Source organism: Balaenoptera physalus (genome assembly GCF_965194825.1).
Source record: "Balaenoptera physalus genome assembly, chromosome: 11".
NCBI lineage: Eukaryota > Metazoa > Chordata > Mammalia > Artiodactyla > Balaenopteridae > Balaenoptera > Balaenoptera physalus.
The window spans coordinates 15804960-15822729 of record NC_138896.1 but is presented as its reverse complement, the minus strand read 5'-3'; the positions used below and the strand labels follow the sequence as shown (position 1 = coordinate 15822729).

Genomic DNA, 17770 nt, shown 5'->3' with positions numbered 1-17770 from the left:
TTTATTGCATAAAACTTACCCCATTCTAACATAATAAACTTTATTTTATTACATTTATTTCTTATTATCTCTTTTCTCTCACCCATGTAAGATCAAGCATGGTAGGAATCTTTGTGTATTTTATTCACCAATGTTTCCTAAGTGCCTAGAGCAGTGTCTAGCCTATAGCAGGAGATAAAGACATAGTTCCTTCATTCAGAGGTCCATAAGCATCTTGAAATTGATTGCAAAATATATGTATGCAGTTTTCCAGAAAGCAATATCATAGCTTTTATTAGGTAATCAGAGGGAACTGTAATCAAAACCAGTTCTAAAACCACTGTTATGCTTACCTAGAATCTGGTTGATTTGAGGATTTCTTAGAAATGATTTAGTTAGAAAAAAAACATGTGAAATTGTAACAATGTGTCTCAATTAGATGGTTTCTTGACTCATGTACTGGGATGCCTAAAAATCCTTGTAGGACCAGTTGTAGAAGAAGAAAGGAGCAGATACAAGAAATATTAGGAGTGTCTTTCTTAGCAAAAAACCTACAGCACGAATGACAATGCAGCTGGTAACTAATGCTGCAAGTTAATAATAATGTTAATACTCATAATTATTGTATGTGGAACTTTTCATTCCAAAGTCTCTAGGTGCTTTATAAACATTAATTAGTGACATTTCACAACACCCTAGTGAGACAGTTAAGTATTATGATACCTATTTCATACCTTTAGATAAAAGAGTGTCTAAAGGTCATATAGCAAGATAAGAACAGAAACTAAAGTAACTTTTGGAAACCCCTTCTCCCCCAACTGCCCTTCATCTCGTGCCTGTAGCGAGCGGTAGGGGTCCCTTCCTTTTAGAACTGATCTGTGGGCTCTGGTGCAGATGGAATGCTTAAGGTAACACAGAGAAATACAGTATTCTATGGTGGCCTCAGAGGAGTTGCTGGAGCTAAATGATAGACCTATTGTTTTGTTTTTATTTTAAAAGAACTTTTCAAAGCAGCTAATATTCCCTTTGCCATTCTTTCCCTACCTTTGTCTTTCCTTTTGTGGGTTTGACATGCTTTTCATTGTTTTGTTCCTGTTCTATGTATTAGCTCTCCAGCCTTTGATCGAGCACTTGTGCCCCAGTCCCAGCTGTCAATGCCATGAATTAACTGTGGGACCCCAGGCAAGGCCCTGAGCCCCTTGGACCTCAGTCTCTTCATCCATTAATGGGCACACTCGCTTCAGCATCTCTACATTTCCTTTAACAATGGAAGACCATGGTTCAGGAGAGGGGAATTCTTGGAGAGGGCTCCTTCAGGTCAGTGTTCACATTCGAGGCATAACAAGGTCAAAAGTTACTGGAGGCGCTTCTTCACCAACTTGGAAGAGAAGCCTCTAAATGTTCTGTTATTAAAAATGGTCTACAACAGGTTTGGTGCCAGTTTTCATTCACTTCGGAGACCCTCTTATTGATGGTCACAAACTGTGATTTTCTTGTGGACGGGTTTAGAAAACAAGGTTGGTCCCTTGTTCTTTTCCGGTCTTTGAGAAAAGAGTAGCTTCTCTCAGGAATGGCTCTTCCTCTTATACTTCCCTCACTTCTGTTTCTGCTTCTTTACGAATCTCTTTGTCCCTCACAGGGCGTGTCAATTCACATCTTAATCACTTTGAGTGTAATCTCATTAGAGATAATCCCATTTGCCAAAGGGTCAGTATCTTTCCTGGGTACAGAGGAAGGGATTCCTATCATTTGTCTTGGAAACCCAATCCAGCTTGAGTTATAAAGAGAGTGATCATGGCTGAATTCTTCCTCTGACTTTTGATATTGGCACTGAAATACATGAGGTGGATTCTTTAACTCTGTCACACTAAATTTCTATCAGTCTTGGCTTTAGACAGAAAGGGCATAATAAAAAAAAATGGTTTTGTTGGCAGTTTAAATGAAGCAAGTGTTTTGTTCACTTATGAAAAACGTAAGGGCCTTTAAAAAATTAATCTGGTAATTATGTCTTCTTGTGACCACTCAGCTTTTCTTTGTGGGGATAAAAGTACTTAGAAGCAAACAAAAGAGCAAACAAACACAAAACACACACAAGACTTCCTTCCCCTTTCTAACTTCGAACACTTGCCTTATAGGAATTCTCATCAAGCAGTTCTGAGGTGGTAAAATTCCAGATCACTGAAGCAAGCACATTTGGGTGGTTGAGCCCTTGTCTCAAGGAGGGCCAGGACTGAGTGTACGCGAAGCTGCATGACGTGAGCAGGGATCCATTTTTGCAGGAAGTGCCGCTCCACATGGCTCCTTGTTTGTCATACCATACATCGCATTAAACGTGTGAAACAACTCCTATGGAAGCCCCATCTCTCTCTGCGGCTCCCCTTCCCCAGGACGCCACTGATTTAAATCCTCACATTCTTAAAGTGGGGGTGGGAGTGGTAAACAGCAGTCATTCTCATTCGATAGTTTGAAAAAAGAAAAGATGTTGGTACCACTCACTGACTGGCTAATGAATAATCAGATTTCACAGCGTGAGTGCTGGGGTGGTAATTTGGTCGCACACCATGCTCCAAACCCATGGAATAGTGCTTCATTAATGTGAAGACCTGTATAATCAAACAATTAGCAGTCTCTCTGCAACGAAAGCAGCTTTTCATCAGCATATATACTTCGTCGAAAGATGAGTCCCCAATCAGTGGATCTGACAGCAACTGGTCTTAACACTAACTCTACAACAGTACCACGAAGGGGGACGTGCATCTTTTTCACCCTTAACCTTTAGCTGAGGATGCACAGCAACGTGGGCTGCAACATCACTGAATGGTAGCAGAAGTGTAGGAAATACGAGGTTAGGAGAATGTCTTTTATTTTTATTTATATAATCTCCAATTTTATAGCTTCTGTGTTTTTCCTCATGTTACACTTTTTAGGGTTAAGAAGCTTGGGAGGATAGTTTGAATTATCATGGGGAAAGAGAAAGCTTCTTTTAAAGAAAATTTTTGCTTTTTTCATTTTGCTTACTTACATCAATGATTTGTGTCATCTTCATTTTAATATAGCTGATTAGCCTCTTTGGAGACTTTCTCTTGGTAACCATGGAAAAAGGGTACTCTTTTATGGCAGAATCTCTCTTTTGCTTTGTTGACTAATTCGCATCAAATGAATGCCCAACAGGGGTGTTCATAGAATCAGGAGGCAGAGACCTTGGGTTCCTGATGCCCTATGGTTCTGAGTCTCTTTCTATCCCCTAAACAAGCTCTGAATATATTGGGTCACTTTCAACATATTGCTCAGTGGCAAAGAGGTGAGAAATGTTAATGCAGTACTTTTTTTTTTTTAACATCTTTATTGGAGTATAATTGCTTTACATTGTTGTGTTAGTTTCTGCTGTATAACAAAGTGAATCAGCTATATGCATACTTATATCCCCATATCCCCTCCCTCTTGCTTCTCCCTCCCACCCTCTCTATCCCACCCCTCTAGGTGGTCACAAAGCACTCAACTGATCTCCCTGTGCTATGCGGCTGCTTCCCACTAGCTGTCTGTTTTACATTTGGTACTGTATATATGTCAATGCCACTCTTTCACTTCGTCCCAGCTTACCCCTCCCCCTCCCTGTGTCCTTAAGTCCATTCTCTATGTCTGCATCTTTATTCCTGCCCTGCCCCTAGGTTCTTCAGGACCATTTTTTTTTTAGATTCCATATGTATGTGTTAGCATACGGTATTTGTTTTTCGCTTTCTGACTTACTTCACTCTGTATGACAGTCTCTAGGTCCATCCACCTCACTACAAATAACTCAATTTCATTTCTTTTTATGGCTGAGTAATATTCCATTGTACATATGTATCACATCTTCTTTATCCATTCATCTGTCTATGGACACCTAGGTTGCTTCCATGTCCTCGCTATTGTAAATAGAGCTGCAGTGAACATTTTGGTACATGACTCTTTTTGAATTATGGTTTTCTCAGGATATATGCCCAGTCGTGGGATTCCTGGGTCATGTGGTAGTTCTATTTTTAGTTTTTTAAGGAACTTCCATACTGTTCTCCATAGTGGCTGTATCAATTTACATACCACCAACAGTGTAGGAGTGTTCCCTTTTCTCCACACCCTCTCCAGCATTTATTGTTTGTAGATTTTTTGATGATGGCCATTCTGACCAGTGTGAGGTGATACTGCATTGTAGTTTTGATTTGCATTTCTCTAATGATTAGTGATGTTGAGCATCCTTTCATGTGTTTGTTGCCAATCTATATATCTTCTTTGGAGAAATGTCTATTTAGGTCTTCTGCCAATTTTTGTGTTGGGTTGTTTCTTTTTTTGATATTGAGCTGTATGAGCTGCCTGTATATTTTGGAGATTAATCCTCTGTCACTTGCTTCATTTGCAAATATTTTCTCCCATTCTGAGGGTTGTCTTTTTGTCTTGTTTATGGTATCCTTTGCTGTACAAAAGCTTAGGTCCCATTTGTTTATTTTTGTTTTTATTTCCATTTCTCTAGGAGGTGGGTCAAAAAGGATCTTGCTGTAATTTATGTCATAGAGTGTTCGGCCTATGTTTTCCTCTAAGAGTTTGATAGTGTCTAGCCTTACATTTAGGTCTTCAATCCATTTTGAGTTTATTTTTGTGTATGGTGTTAGGGAGTGTGCTAATTTCATTCTTTTACATGTAGCTGTCCAGTTTTCCCAGCATCACTTATTGACGAGGCTGTCTTTTCTCCACTGTATATTCTTGCTTCCTTTATCAAAGATAAGGTGACCATATGTGCATGGGTTTATCTCTGGGCTTTCTATCCTGTTCCACTGATATATATTTCTGTGTTTGTGCCATACCATACTGTCTTTTTTTTTTTTTAATTTATCTATTTTATTTATTTTTGGCTGTGTTGGATCTTTGTTGCTGTGTGCAGGCTTTCTCTAGTTGCAGCGAGCAGGGGCTACTCTTCGTCGCAGTGCGTGGGCTTCGCATTGCAGTGGCTTCTCTTGCTGCCTGGGCTCTAGGCGTGTGGGCTTCAGTAGTTGTGGCACGTGGGCTCAGTAGTTGTGGCGCACGGGCTTAGTTGCTCCGTGGCATGTGGGATCTTCCCGGACCAGGGCTCGAACCCATGTCCCATGCATTGGCAGGTGGATTCTTAACCACTGCACCACCAGGGAAGCCCCATACTGTCTTGATTAGTGTAGCTTTGTAGTATAGTCTGAAGTCAGGAAGCCTGATTCCTTCAGCTCTGATTTTCATTCTCAAGATTCCTTTAGCTATTCGGGGTCTTTTGTGTTTCCATACAAATTGTGAAATTTTTTGTTCTAGTTCTGTGAAAAATGCCATTGGTAGTTTGATAGGGATTGCACTGAATCTGTAGATTGCTTTGGGTAGTATAGTCATTTTCACAATGTTGATTCTTCCAATCCAAGAACATGGTATGTCTCTCCATCTTTTTGTATCATCTTTAATTTCTTTCATCAGTGTCTTATAGTTTTCTGCATACAGGTCTTTTGGCTCCTTAGGTAGGTTTTTTCCTAGGTATTTTATTCTTTTTGTTGCAATGGTAAATGGGAGTGTTTCCTTAATTTCTCTTTCAGATTTTTCATCATTAGTGTATAGGAATGCAAGAGATTTCTGTGCATCAATTTGTATCCTACTACTTTACCAAATTCACTGATTAGCTCTAGTAGTTTTATGGTAGAGTGTTTAGGATTCTCTATGTATAGTATCATGTCATCTGCAAACAGTGACAGTTTTACTTCTTTTCCAGTTTGGATTCCTTTTATTTCTTTTTCTTCTCTGATTGCTGTGGCTAAAACTTCCAAAACTATGTTGAATAATAGTGGTGAGAGTGGGCAACCTTGTCTTGTTCCTGATCTTAGTGGAAATGGTTTCCATTTTCACCATTGAGAATGATGTTGGCTGTGGGTTTGTCATATATAGCCTTTATTATGTTGAGGTAAGGTCCCTCTATGCCTACTTTCTGCAGGGCTTTTATCATAAATGGGTGTTGAATTTTGTCAAAAGCTTTTTCTGCATCTATTGAGATGATCAAATGGTTTTTATCCTTCAGTTTGTTAATATGGTGTATCACATTGATTGATTTGTGTATATTGAAGAATTCTTGCATTCCTGAGATAAACCCCACTTGATCATGGTCTATGATCCTTTTAATGTGCTGTTGGACTCTGTTTGCTAGTATTTTATTGAGGATTTTTGCATCTATGTTCATCAGTGATATTGGCCTGTAGTATTCTTTTTTCGTGACATCTTTGTGTGGTTTTGCTATCAGGGTGATGGTGGCCTCGTAGAATGAGTTTGGGAGAGTTCCTCCCTCTGCTATATATGGAAGAGTTTGAGAAGGATAGATGTTAGCTCTTCTCTAAATGTTTGATAGTATTTGCCTGTGAAGCCATCTGGTCCTGGGCTTTTGTTTGTTGGAAGATTTTTAATCACAGTTTCAATTTCAGTGCTTGTGATCAGTCTGTTTATATATTCTGTCTCTTCCTGGTTTACTCTTGGAAGGTTGTGCTTTTCTAAGAATTTGTCCATTTCTTTGAGGTTGTCCATTTGATTGGCATATAGTTGCTTGTAGTACTCTCTCACGATCCTTTGTATTTCTGCAGTGTCATTTGTTACTTCCCCTTTTTCATTTCTAGTTCTATTGATTTGAGTCTTCTCCCTTTTTTTCTTGATGAGTCTGGCTAATGGTTTCTCAGTTTTTTAATCTTCTCAAAGAACCAGCTTTTAGTTTTATTCATCTTTGCTACCATTTCCTTCATTTCTTTTTCATTTATTGCTGATCTGATCTTAATGATTTCTTTCCTTCTGCTAACTTTGGTTTTTTTTTGTTTATTTGTTCTTCTTTCTGTAATTACTTTAGGTGTAAGGTTAGGTTGTTTATTTGAGATGTTTCTTGAGGTAGGATTGTATTGCTATAAACTTCCCTCTTAAAACTGCTTTGGCTGCATCCCATAGGTTTTGAGTCGTTGTGTTTTCACTGTCTTTTGTTTCTAGGTATTTTTTTATTTCTTCCGTGATCTCTCGGTTCTTTAGTAGTATATTGTTTAGCCTCCATGTGTTTGTATTTTCTACAGATCTTTTCCTGTAATTGATATCTAGTCTCATAGCATTGTGGTTAGAAAAGATACTTGATATGATTTCAATTTTCTTAAATTTACCAAGTCTTGATTTGTGACCCAAATATGATCTATCCTGGAGAATGTTCCATGAGCGCTTGAGGAGAAAGTGTATTCTGTTGTTTTTGGATGGAATGTCCTATAAATATCAATTAAGTCCATCTTGTTTAATGTATCATTTAAAGCTTTTGCTTCCTTATTTATTTCCATTTTGGATGATCTGTGCATTGGTGAAAGTGAGGTGTTAAAGTCCCCTACTATGATTGTGTTACTGTCAATTTCCCCTTTTATGGCCGTTAGCATTTGCCTTATGTATTGAGGTGCTTCTATGTTGGGTGCATAAATATTTACAATTGTTGTATCTTCTTGGATTGATCCCTTGATCATTATGTAGTGTTTTCTTTGTCTCCTGTAATAGTCTTTATTTTAAAGTCTATTTTGTCTGATATGAGAATTGCTACTCCAGGTTTCTTTTGATTTCCATTTGCATGGAGTATCTTTTTCCATCCCCTCACTTTCAGTCTGTATGTGTCCCTAGGTCTGAAGTGGGTCTCTTGTAGACAGCGTATATACAGGTCTTGTTGTTGTATCCATTCAGCCAGTCTATGTCTTTTGGTTGGAGCATTTAATCCATTTACATTTTTTTTTCTGAGCCTTTTTTTTTAGCATCTTTATTGGAGTATAATTGCTTTACAATGGTGTGTTAGTTTCTGCTTTATAACAAAGTGAATCAGTTATACATATACATATGTCCCCATATCTCTTCCCTCTTGCATCTCCCTCCCTCCCACCCTCCCTATCCCACCCCTCTAGGTGGTCACAAAGCACCGAGCTGATCTCCCTGTGCTATGCGGCTGCTTCCCACTAGCTATCTATTTTACGTTTGGTAGTGTATATATGTCCATGCCACTCTCTCACTTTGTCCCAGCTTACCCTTCCCCCTCCCCATATCCTCAAGTCCATTCTCTAGTACGTCTGCATCTTTATTCCCATCTTGCCCCTAGGTTCTTCATGACCATTTTTATTTTTTTTTAGATTCCATATATATATGTGTTAGCATACGGTATTTGTTTTTCTCTTTCTCACTTACTTCACTCTGTATGACAGTCTCTAGGTCCATCCACCTCACTACAAATAACTCAATTTCATTTCTTTTTATGGCTGAGTAATATTCCATTGTATATATGTGCCACATCTTCTTTATCCATTCATCTGTTGATGGACACTTCGGTTGTTTCCATGTCCTGGCTATTGTAAATAGAGCTGCAATGAACATTTTGGTACATGACTCTTTTTGAATTATGGTTTTCTCAGGGTATATGTCCAGTAGTGGGATTGCTGGGTCGTAATCCATTTACATTTAAGGTAATTATCGATATGTATGTTCCTATTACCATTTTCTTAATTGCTTTGGGTTTGTTATTTTAGGTCTTTTCCTTCTCTTGCGTTTCCTCCTTAGAGAAATTCCTTTAGCATTTGTTGTAAAGCTGGTTTGGTGGTGCTTAATTCTCTTAGTTTTGCTTGTCTGTAAAGGTTTTAATTTCTCCATCGAATCTGAATGAGATCCTTGCTGGGTAGAGTAATCTTGGTTGTAGGATTTTCCCTTTCATCACTTTAAATATGTCCTGCCACTCCCTTCTGGCTTGCAGAGTTTCTGCTGAAAGAGCAGCTCTTAACCTTATGGGGATTCCCTTGTGTGGTATTTGTTGTTTTTCCCTTGCTGCTTTTAATATTTTTTCTTTGTATTTAATTTTTGATAGTTTGATTAATATGTGTCTTGGCGTGTTTCTCCTTGGATTTATCCTGTATGGGACTCTCTGCATTTCCTTGACTTGATTGACTGTTTCATTTCCCATATTAGGGAAGTTTTCAACTGTAATCTCTTCAAATATTTACTCAGTCCCTTTCTTTTTCTCTTCTTCTTCTGGGACCCCTATAATTTGAATGTTGGTATGTTTTATATTGTCCCGGAGGTCTCTGAGACTGTCCTCAATTCTCTTCATTCTTTTTTCTTTATTCTGCTCTGCAGTAGTTATTTCCACTATTTTATCTTCCAGGTCACTTATCCGTTTTTCTGCCTCAGTTATTCTGCTATTGATTCCTTCTAGAGAATTTTTAATTTCATTTATTGTGTTGTTCATCATTGTTTGTTTGCTCTTTAGTTCTTCTAGGTCCTTGTTAAACGTTTCTTGTATTTTCTCCATTCTATTTCCAAGATTTTGGATCATCTTTACTATCGTTACTCTGAATTCTTTTTCAGGTAGACTGCCTATTTCCTCTTCATTTGTTTGGTCTGGTGGGTTTTTACATTGCTCCTTCATCTCTTGTGTATTTCTGTTTCTCATTTTGCTTAACTTACTGTGTTTGGGGTCTCCTTTTCACAAGCTGCAGGTTCATCGTTCCCATTGTTTTTGGTGTCTGCCCCCAGTGCGTAAGGTTGGTTCAGTGGATTGTGTAGGCTTCCTGGTGGAGGGGACTGGTGCCTGTGTTCTGGTGGATGAGGCTGGATCTTGTCTTTCTGGTGGGCTGGACCACATCCGGTGGTGTGTTTTGGGGTGTCTGTGAACTTATTATGATTTTAAGCAGCCCCTCTGCTAATGGGTGGGGTTGTGTTCCTGTCTTGTTAGTTGTTTGGCATGGGGTGTCCAGCACTGGAGCTTGCTGGTCATTGAGTGTAGCTGGCTCTTTGCGTTGAGATGAAGATCTCTGGGATAGCTCTCGCTGATTGATATTACGTGGGGACGGGAGGTCTCTGTTGGACCAATGTCCTGAACTCAGCTCTCCCACCTCAGAGGCTCAGGCCTGACAGCCAGCCAGAGCACCAAGACCCGGTCAGCCACATGGCTTTTGGGAAGTCTGGGGTCTTCTGCCAGTGTTCAGCAGGTGTTCTGTAGGAGTTGTTCCACATGTAGATGTATTTTTGGAGAGGAAGGTGATCTCCATGTCTTACTCCTCTGCCATCTGGAAGGTCCTCTCTCTTCACTCTTCCTGTTGCTAGAGGATCCAGATTTCATCTGGAAAGGACATAAATCTGGCAATCTTACTTCAGGCCTAGCCCATCCACCTTTTTTCCCTTTGTGTTTAGTCTGTTTCACTTGCTCATAGCAGGCCCCGTGCAGAGGCCTTGCCCCCGGCCCTTCAGACCAGAGTTCCTCGTGAAATGGCTGAGCTGAAACCTCAGCTCGGGAGGTGCATTGAAGCTCCTCAGAGGACACTCAACTCGAGATGCAGTACTTTTTTTTAAAGGTAAAATATAAGTTATCAATAAATTTCAGTGCATTCGTGAGAGTTTCATGATTAGTTTGGCTATTCTAAATCAGGAGCAGCAAACTTTTTCTATAAAAGGCTAAATAGTAAATATTTAGACTTTGCAGGCTAAGAAAAAGAATCAGAATTATTGCGTAAGAAAAAAATCAGAATTATTTACTAAATAGTAACTATTTAGGCTTTGTAGGCTAAGAAAAAAAACAGATAAAAATCAGAATTATCTGAATTATTATAGTTTTCAGATATAAGAATTATCTGAAAACTATTCTTAGCTCATGAAGCTTACAAAAATGGACTGTGGGCCAAATCTGGCCAGCAAGCTAAATGTCTGGTTCTAAATCAGAGGCTTAAAAAAAAAAGTTTCTGTCATTGAGCAAACCAATAGCCTCTGTATATTTTAATTTCCTTTCATACATTAGTGTTGTTCTATGGAGGATAATGAAAAATTTGCAAATATTGTGTGTTTGTGTAATAGAAATATTGAGCAATAATCAACAAAAATGGATGGAATGATGAGAGTTCATTGTGGTGAGAGGTAAAACTGAATAAACCTGGGATACTTTCTTAGCATCTTTTCATGACTGAGATTGGCAGTGGAACAAGACACACGTGTTCCTTGAGTCTTTTGTTTGTAGGGATGAATTCCAGTTCAACTGATGGAGAACGGCAATGACCGGTCAAGGTTTGGGGTCTGATCTCTGGATAGGTGTGACGATTTCACACAAAGGGAAAACACTGCTGCATGGCAAGAATCTGTATCTTTACTCAGTTCAACTCTCAAAAGAGCTGGACGGACTACCTGTGAAAGTATGGTTGAACTAAGGACAGTTAGCATCAATCCTGGAAAGAGCATGCCCTTTGTGACTGAAATCTTAGATCAGATTCTAGATTTGAATATTAAAACAATTATTTGCAAAGATAATTACTAGTAGGATGGAGCAAGAGTTCTCCAAGGGCAAGCTATCTACTAGCTCCAAGGTGGATTATCTAGTAGAATGTTAGGTTCCAAAGAGTGCTGGCTAAAGATTTGATATGGCTCTAGATAAAGATTTCTAGACACATGCCCATTGGATGCTGTTCTCCACGCTGTTCTGTTCCACATTTTTTAATTAAAAACTTGCATGAGGACAAAGAAGGTATTCTTGTCAAGTCTGCAGATGATGACAAGCCTGGCGAGCTCACAAATTCAATGGAGAGCAGAGGAAATCAACAAAACCTCTACAATTTACTAACTCTACAATTTGTGAGTAAAGTCCAACAAAATACAATTTAGCTGTGGTAAATGTACAATTTGTTATTTCAACAACTGTAACAACAACGAAAATAACTAATTATGCAAGTCCTGGGTGGAAAAGTCCTTAGCAAAAGCAAAACTGGAAACCTGATTTCAGTTTTTAGTTGTTTCAGTGGGCCCTCAGGGTAATTAACATTTACCTATGACCACATTCACAAAATTCAGTTACCTAAACAAGTTTTACTTATAATGCCAAATTTTACTCTATTCCATTCAGAGCATACTTAGACAGTGTGTAAAAAAAGTAAATAAAATAAAAGTATGTTTGATAAAGAACTACTGCAAAATTGAGTATGCAAAATTAACTTATATTACTATGTTAAATGAAGGACTGTTGAAGAAGATGTCACTTCTCAGATTCCTGGGCTCTACCATGGACCTACTGAATCAGAATTTCCAAGAGTGGTGCTAGGGAATCTGTAGTTCTAAAAATCTCTCCAGGTAATTCTGATGAGAAATCAGATTTGGGAGGCCAAATCATCAGTGAAAGAAAAATCTATCAAACTAGGTGAAATAATCAGTTAACAACTTAGATTTGACTCAATAAGTAACTTTTTCACTTTTCTTTCATTTGTTTTTGGAATCTTAACACTAGACTGTGGCTTGTCTATTTGAGGATGAAGAAGTTAGGGTTTAGAATTCTTTCTCTATGTGGGCCAAATTAACTCTGCTTGTTGATAGTCTCAGACTACACCCCTAATTCTAGTTAGTTTGAGTACATAAGTATATACGAATTATTGGATAAATCAATGTAAACCTATCACTTTCTCCTGGGAGAACAGTTCAAAGTTATTTTTCCCATAGATAGTTAATCAGAATTAATTCAGGAAGGGGAATACCTATAGAGAAACACAGTGCTGTAGGACTTTGCCATTCTATATTGCTATGAATACATACACCACATTCCATGACATCTAAACTATCAAACTAACTTCTCCAATGGGAATTCTCTTTATAACAGTTACCTAAGCTCAAAATCTAAGACTTCTTTCTTTTACTTGCTCCTCACATAAAGATATTTACAATGTCTGATAATTCTACCTCCAAAATGTATTTTAAGCCATCCTTTACCCCTATGTTGTAATTGTTTTGGTAAAAATCTAATGAACTGTTATGATAGCCTTCAACTCCTAATTCTCTCTCTTCCCTTCTCAAGGCTGCCTAACTCATCTCCTTAAAGCATGACTGTGGTCCTGTTGCTGTACCAAAAACCTACAGGATAAAGTCTGAGCATCTAAGCCTGCCTTCAATGATGCCCTAAAGTCAGGTTTCAAACTTTTATTCATTAGTTCATTCAAAAATAATTTATTTAATGTCTATTTTTTTTGCCAGGCTTTAGGGTAACAGAGATGAAAAGGCAATTTTACATCTCATCACACTGATTCCATGTTTTTGCTCTAATTCCTTTGCCAGTGTGGGTTCTCTCTTACCTTTCAGTCTTTGACTGTCAAATACAATCCAACCATAATGTCTCCAGTCCTTTATGAAGTCTTTCCCGATCTCAAAGTTGAGAAATAACCTATTCTTTGAAACTTCACAGTGCAATGTTTATGGCAAGTGTTACTTTTTAGTAGTTTGGATATTGAAACATATCTTTTCTGCTAGGATACAATCATCATTATGTGTAGAAACTAGACCCTGTTTATCTCTGCTGCCCCTAGAATAGTGCCCAATAGCTAAGACATCCTCAATACATATTTGTTGAAAAAGCAAAGGCAACAAAAGTAAAAATAAGCAAGTGGGACTACATCAAACTGAAAAGCTTCTGCACAGAAAAAGAAATGATCAACAAAATGAAAAGTCAACCTGTGGAATGGGAGAAAAATCTTATATCTGATAAGGGATTAATATTCAAAATATATAAGGATGTCATATAACTCAATAGCAAAATAACAAATAATCCAATTTAAAAAATGGGCAAAGGATCCAAACAGATATTTTTCCAAAGAAGACATCCAAACGGCCAACAATAGGTACATGAAAATTTGCTCAACTTCACTAATTATCACAGAAATGCAAATCAAAACCTCACTCCTCATAGAATGGCTATTATAAAAAAGACAAATGATAACAAGTGCTAGAGAAGATGTTGAGAAAAGGAAACCCTTGTGCACCATTGGGGGGGATGTAAATTGGTTCAGCCACTATGGAAAACAGTATGGAGATTACTCTAAAAATTAAAAATAGAACTACTATATGATCCAGCAATCTCACTTCTGAAGGAAAATGAAATCACTAACTTGAAGCAATACCTGCACCCCCATGTTCACTGCAGCATTATTTACAATAGCCAAGATATGGAAACAGCCCAAGTCCACTGACAGATGAATGGATAAAGAGAATGTGATATATCTATGTGTATGCAATGGAGTATTATAATACACAGTATTATCCAACCATTAAAAAAGGAGGAAATCTTGCTATTTGCAACAACATGGGTGAAATCGGAGGGTATTATGCTAAGTGAAATAAGTCAGACAGAGAATGACAAAAACTGTATGATCTCACTTATATGTGAAATCTAAAACAACCGAACTCAGAGAAACAGAGAATTGATTGGTGGTTGCCAGGGGCAGGAGCAGGGTGGTGGGGATTGAAGGAAATGGGTGAATGTGGTCAAAATGTACCAACTTCCAGTTAGAAGATGAATAAGTTCTGGGGACGTAATGTACAGCATGATGACTACAGTTTGCAATATTGTACTGTATACTTAAATGTTGCTAAGAGAGGAGATCTTAAAAATTCTCACCACACACATACAAAAAATAACTATGTGAGGTGATGCACGGGTTAATTAACCTTACTGTGTAATTGTTTCACAATATATATGTATATCAAATCATCACATTGTACACCTTCAACCTACACAATGTTATATGTCAATTATATCTTAATGAAATAAAAGAAATAAAATGAAAATGACTCAACTTGATACCAAAATGCAAAAAAAAAAAAAAAAAAAGAGAAAGAAAGAAAAAGCCATCTGTTGAAATAAAGAATGTTTCGGTTGGGTTAAAAACAGGAGCTTTTGATTTATGATGTATGGTAACCACGGGAAGAAATAAAATAAAACACATAAACCCTTAATTATTTAAATAAATGTATGCCAGATTTCTCACTAAGAAAATCGGCATGCTTGCCAAAGCCAGGTAATAATCAATGTGTCAGTCTCCTCCTGTTCTGCTCTTCCTGAACGCAGCTAGCGCCTTATGTTGCCAGCGGTCGCTTTCTGGAAGGACTGGATGTTGACCCTTCGGTAGGCTTCTGCTTCCTGCACACTAGGTTCAGCAGAGGGTAGGTGTGGGAGAGTTTGCATTCCATTTAACAACTGGGGTCCTTCACTTTCCACCCAGAACATGGTTATTTGAATGTGTCAGCCTTTACTATGGTTCAAGGATATGGAAAGGGTTACACTGGAGTAAAGCAAACAACGTAAAACAGACGCTGAACATTCCTGTTCTTTAAGGTCCTTTAGACGCCTTTCTCCTCAGGCTCCAGTCTCCTGCCATGTTATCAGTCTCCCTTTTCTGTTTTTTTCCAACCCCAGTTCCTTACCATCCCTCATCCAAAACAGTGAGCTGGCTTTTTCTTTCTATCTCCTTCCATGCTAGCTTTTTCCTTCCCCCTACAAAGTAGCGAAAGAAAGACGATTTCTTCTCCCAAAGGTATCTTCGCCAGACAGTCAATGACACTTTGCTTCCCAATTACAAGGAAATCGATCACAGGACTCTGGAAAAGCTTAAAGCACTACAGGGCTTGGGGCTGGTGCTTTTGATCCCATGGCTTTCAAACCAGGCATATAACCCAGTAGTGGGATGAGCAATCATTCAGTTCTTCATTTTAGTGTTTCAAATTGGAATAGAATAAAATGGAAAATAGCAGCGTATTCCTATCTATAGGAAGGGTAAGTGTTGTGTTCAGGTTCACTTGTTTCTGTTGTGTGTGTCCTGAGTTGCAATATGAAAAGTGTCTCTTAAGCTTTGAAGGACACTTCTTTGACCTGCTGAGCCCCAGTTTCCTCATCTTTCAGCTAATGAGGAGAAGGTAAAGTGAACACGGATATGGGAACACTCTTGCCTGAATCCTTCTAGGTCGGTTTCTTACTGGGTTCACACTAAAACCCAGATTTTTGGACACAGTTATGTTGCTGATCATTTCTAGTTTCTAGTTTGAAGGTGAAAACTTAAAGGGTGTAGCTTTAAAAGGCATTACATAATTCTTCAGATTTTTGCGGAACTTTAAGAAAACTGTTCTTTTTCTCTATCCAAGGACAAAGGGGATGGCACTGACCATTGCATATCTGAGGGGGGTGAGCTTTGGCATAGACACGCACAAGCAGGACTCCTGGAAATGTACAGATCTTCCTAAATATAGGCTTGTTTCGTTTTCTTAAGAACTGCCGTTATTAGTGCAGCAAAGGAGGACTAGTTACTGGTTACTGACACGCTTATGAAATGCAAAGGCCAACTCTTCTCTCTTCCCTTTCTCTCCATTGAAGCATCTCTTCCACTCTCCACTCCCATCCGCAACTCCCTGGGATCAGGGAAACTGACTCTAGAGATTCCAGGTTACTTACTGGGTTAAACCCAGGCACGGTGAAGCCAGTGACAGACAGTCTCCCTGATCAGTATCTTCCTCCCTCCCAGCCTCTTACCTGTTAGAAGAATGCACCCTGCTCTCACAGAGCCTCGTCATTGATGGTGATGGACCTTATTCTTGAGGCTGCGGGCCTGAGAAGCACCCCAGCTGCAGGGGCTATGTTTCAGAGGTTCTGGGAGAGAAGCCGCCAGAATTTCCTGGGTTTCTTTCACCACTAGCAGGTCCCTCTCCTCCTGTCATTTCCTCAGCACCCTGGGGAGAAGCAGGGTGTGTTTCCTCTTCCTCTCGCAATCCCAGCCACTTCCCAGCAAGGCTGCTTCTCTGCAGAAATCAGGAAGAGAAGGGTGAGGGCAGCTGTTCACACCTCATACCCCTTGCAGGCCTGGCAGGCCTCTTGCCCAGCCCTCCGCTCTGTGCCCCACCCCCTCCCCAAGCAACAAGAAAGGGAAAATGCAGCCCAAGTTTAAAGAGACTCGATTTCTGTGTCACAGGGATGTGCCACAGGGCTGAAAATTAATAGAGATTCTAATACTGGACCCACTCCTTTCAGTACACTGCGTTTCAGTGGAAGGGATATTTTAGGGCTCAGAAGCAACGATTGTTTGGGCCTTTAAAAACCAGTTTCAAATAGGAAGCAGAGTAAAGATAGAACGGCAAGCCCCACTATTTGTTTTTGAAATGCCACCACAGAAGATTCAATCCTTCAAATTAGCAAAAGCTCTGTAATCTTTTTTTTTTAATTTTTTAAAATTTTATTTTATTGGAGTATAGTTGATTTACAATGTTGTGTTAGTTTCAGGTGTACAGCAAAGTGATTCAGTTACACATATACATATATTCATTCTTTTTTAGATTCTTTTCTCATTTAGGTTATCACAGAATATTGAGTAGAGCTCCCTGTGCTATACAGTAGGTCCTTGTTGGTTATCTATCTTCTATATAATAGTCTGTGTGTGTTCATCCCAAGCTTCTGATTTATCCCTCCCCTCCACATTTCCCCTTTGGTAACCTTAAGTTTGTTTTCGACATCTTTAAGTCTGTTTCTATTTTGTAAATAAGTTCATTTGTTTCTTTTCTTTTTTTAAAATAAGATTCCACATATGAGTGATATCATATGATATTTATCTTTCTCTGTCTGACTTACTGCACATAGTATGATAGTCTCTAAGTCCATCATGTTGTGGCAAATGGCATTATTTCATTCTTTTTTATGGAATATTACTCAGCAAAGGCTCGATAATCTTATTAGAAAGTGCTACTGTAGAGGAGGAACCCTGGACAACCATGGTGCTTCGAGATGCCTTGGCATTTCTAACAGATGCACCAGCCATCCCTCACGTGTAGGATGACCCAGCGTCAACACAGAGCAGCGGAGAACAGACGTGAAAACACACAGATCACAAGAAAAAAGAAGGTGACGTGAACTCTCCTCTTGAGATTCACACGAGAAAATCAGTCTTGACTTATTTCTGTAAGTAACTGTTAGAGAAGTGATATTTAAACTTATTTT

The 17770-nt window shown here is 38.8% G+C and overlaps 1 long non-coding RNA gene across 1 annotated transcript in view; it reads left to right on the top strand.

Moving 5' to 3' along the window:
* LOC309638865 overlaps positions 1-13538 on the top strand; it is a 722672-nt gene extending 709134 nt beyond the window's left edge. Inside the window, exon 2 of the long non-coding RNA XR_014251367.1 lies at positions 5001-13538. This is a non-coding gene — a long non-coding RNA (uncharacterized lncRNA). The remainder of the gene's footprint in view (positions 1-5000) is intronic.
* The last annotated feature ends 4232 nt before the right edge of the window (positions 13539-17770 follow it).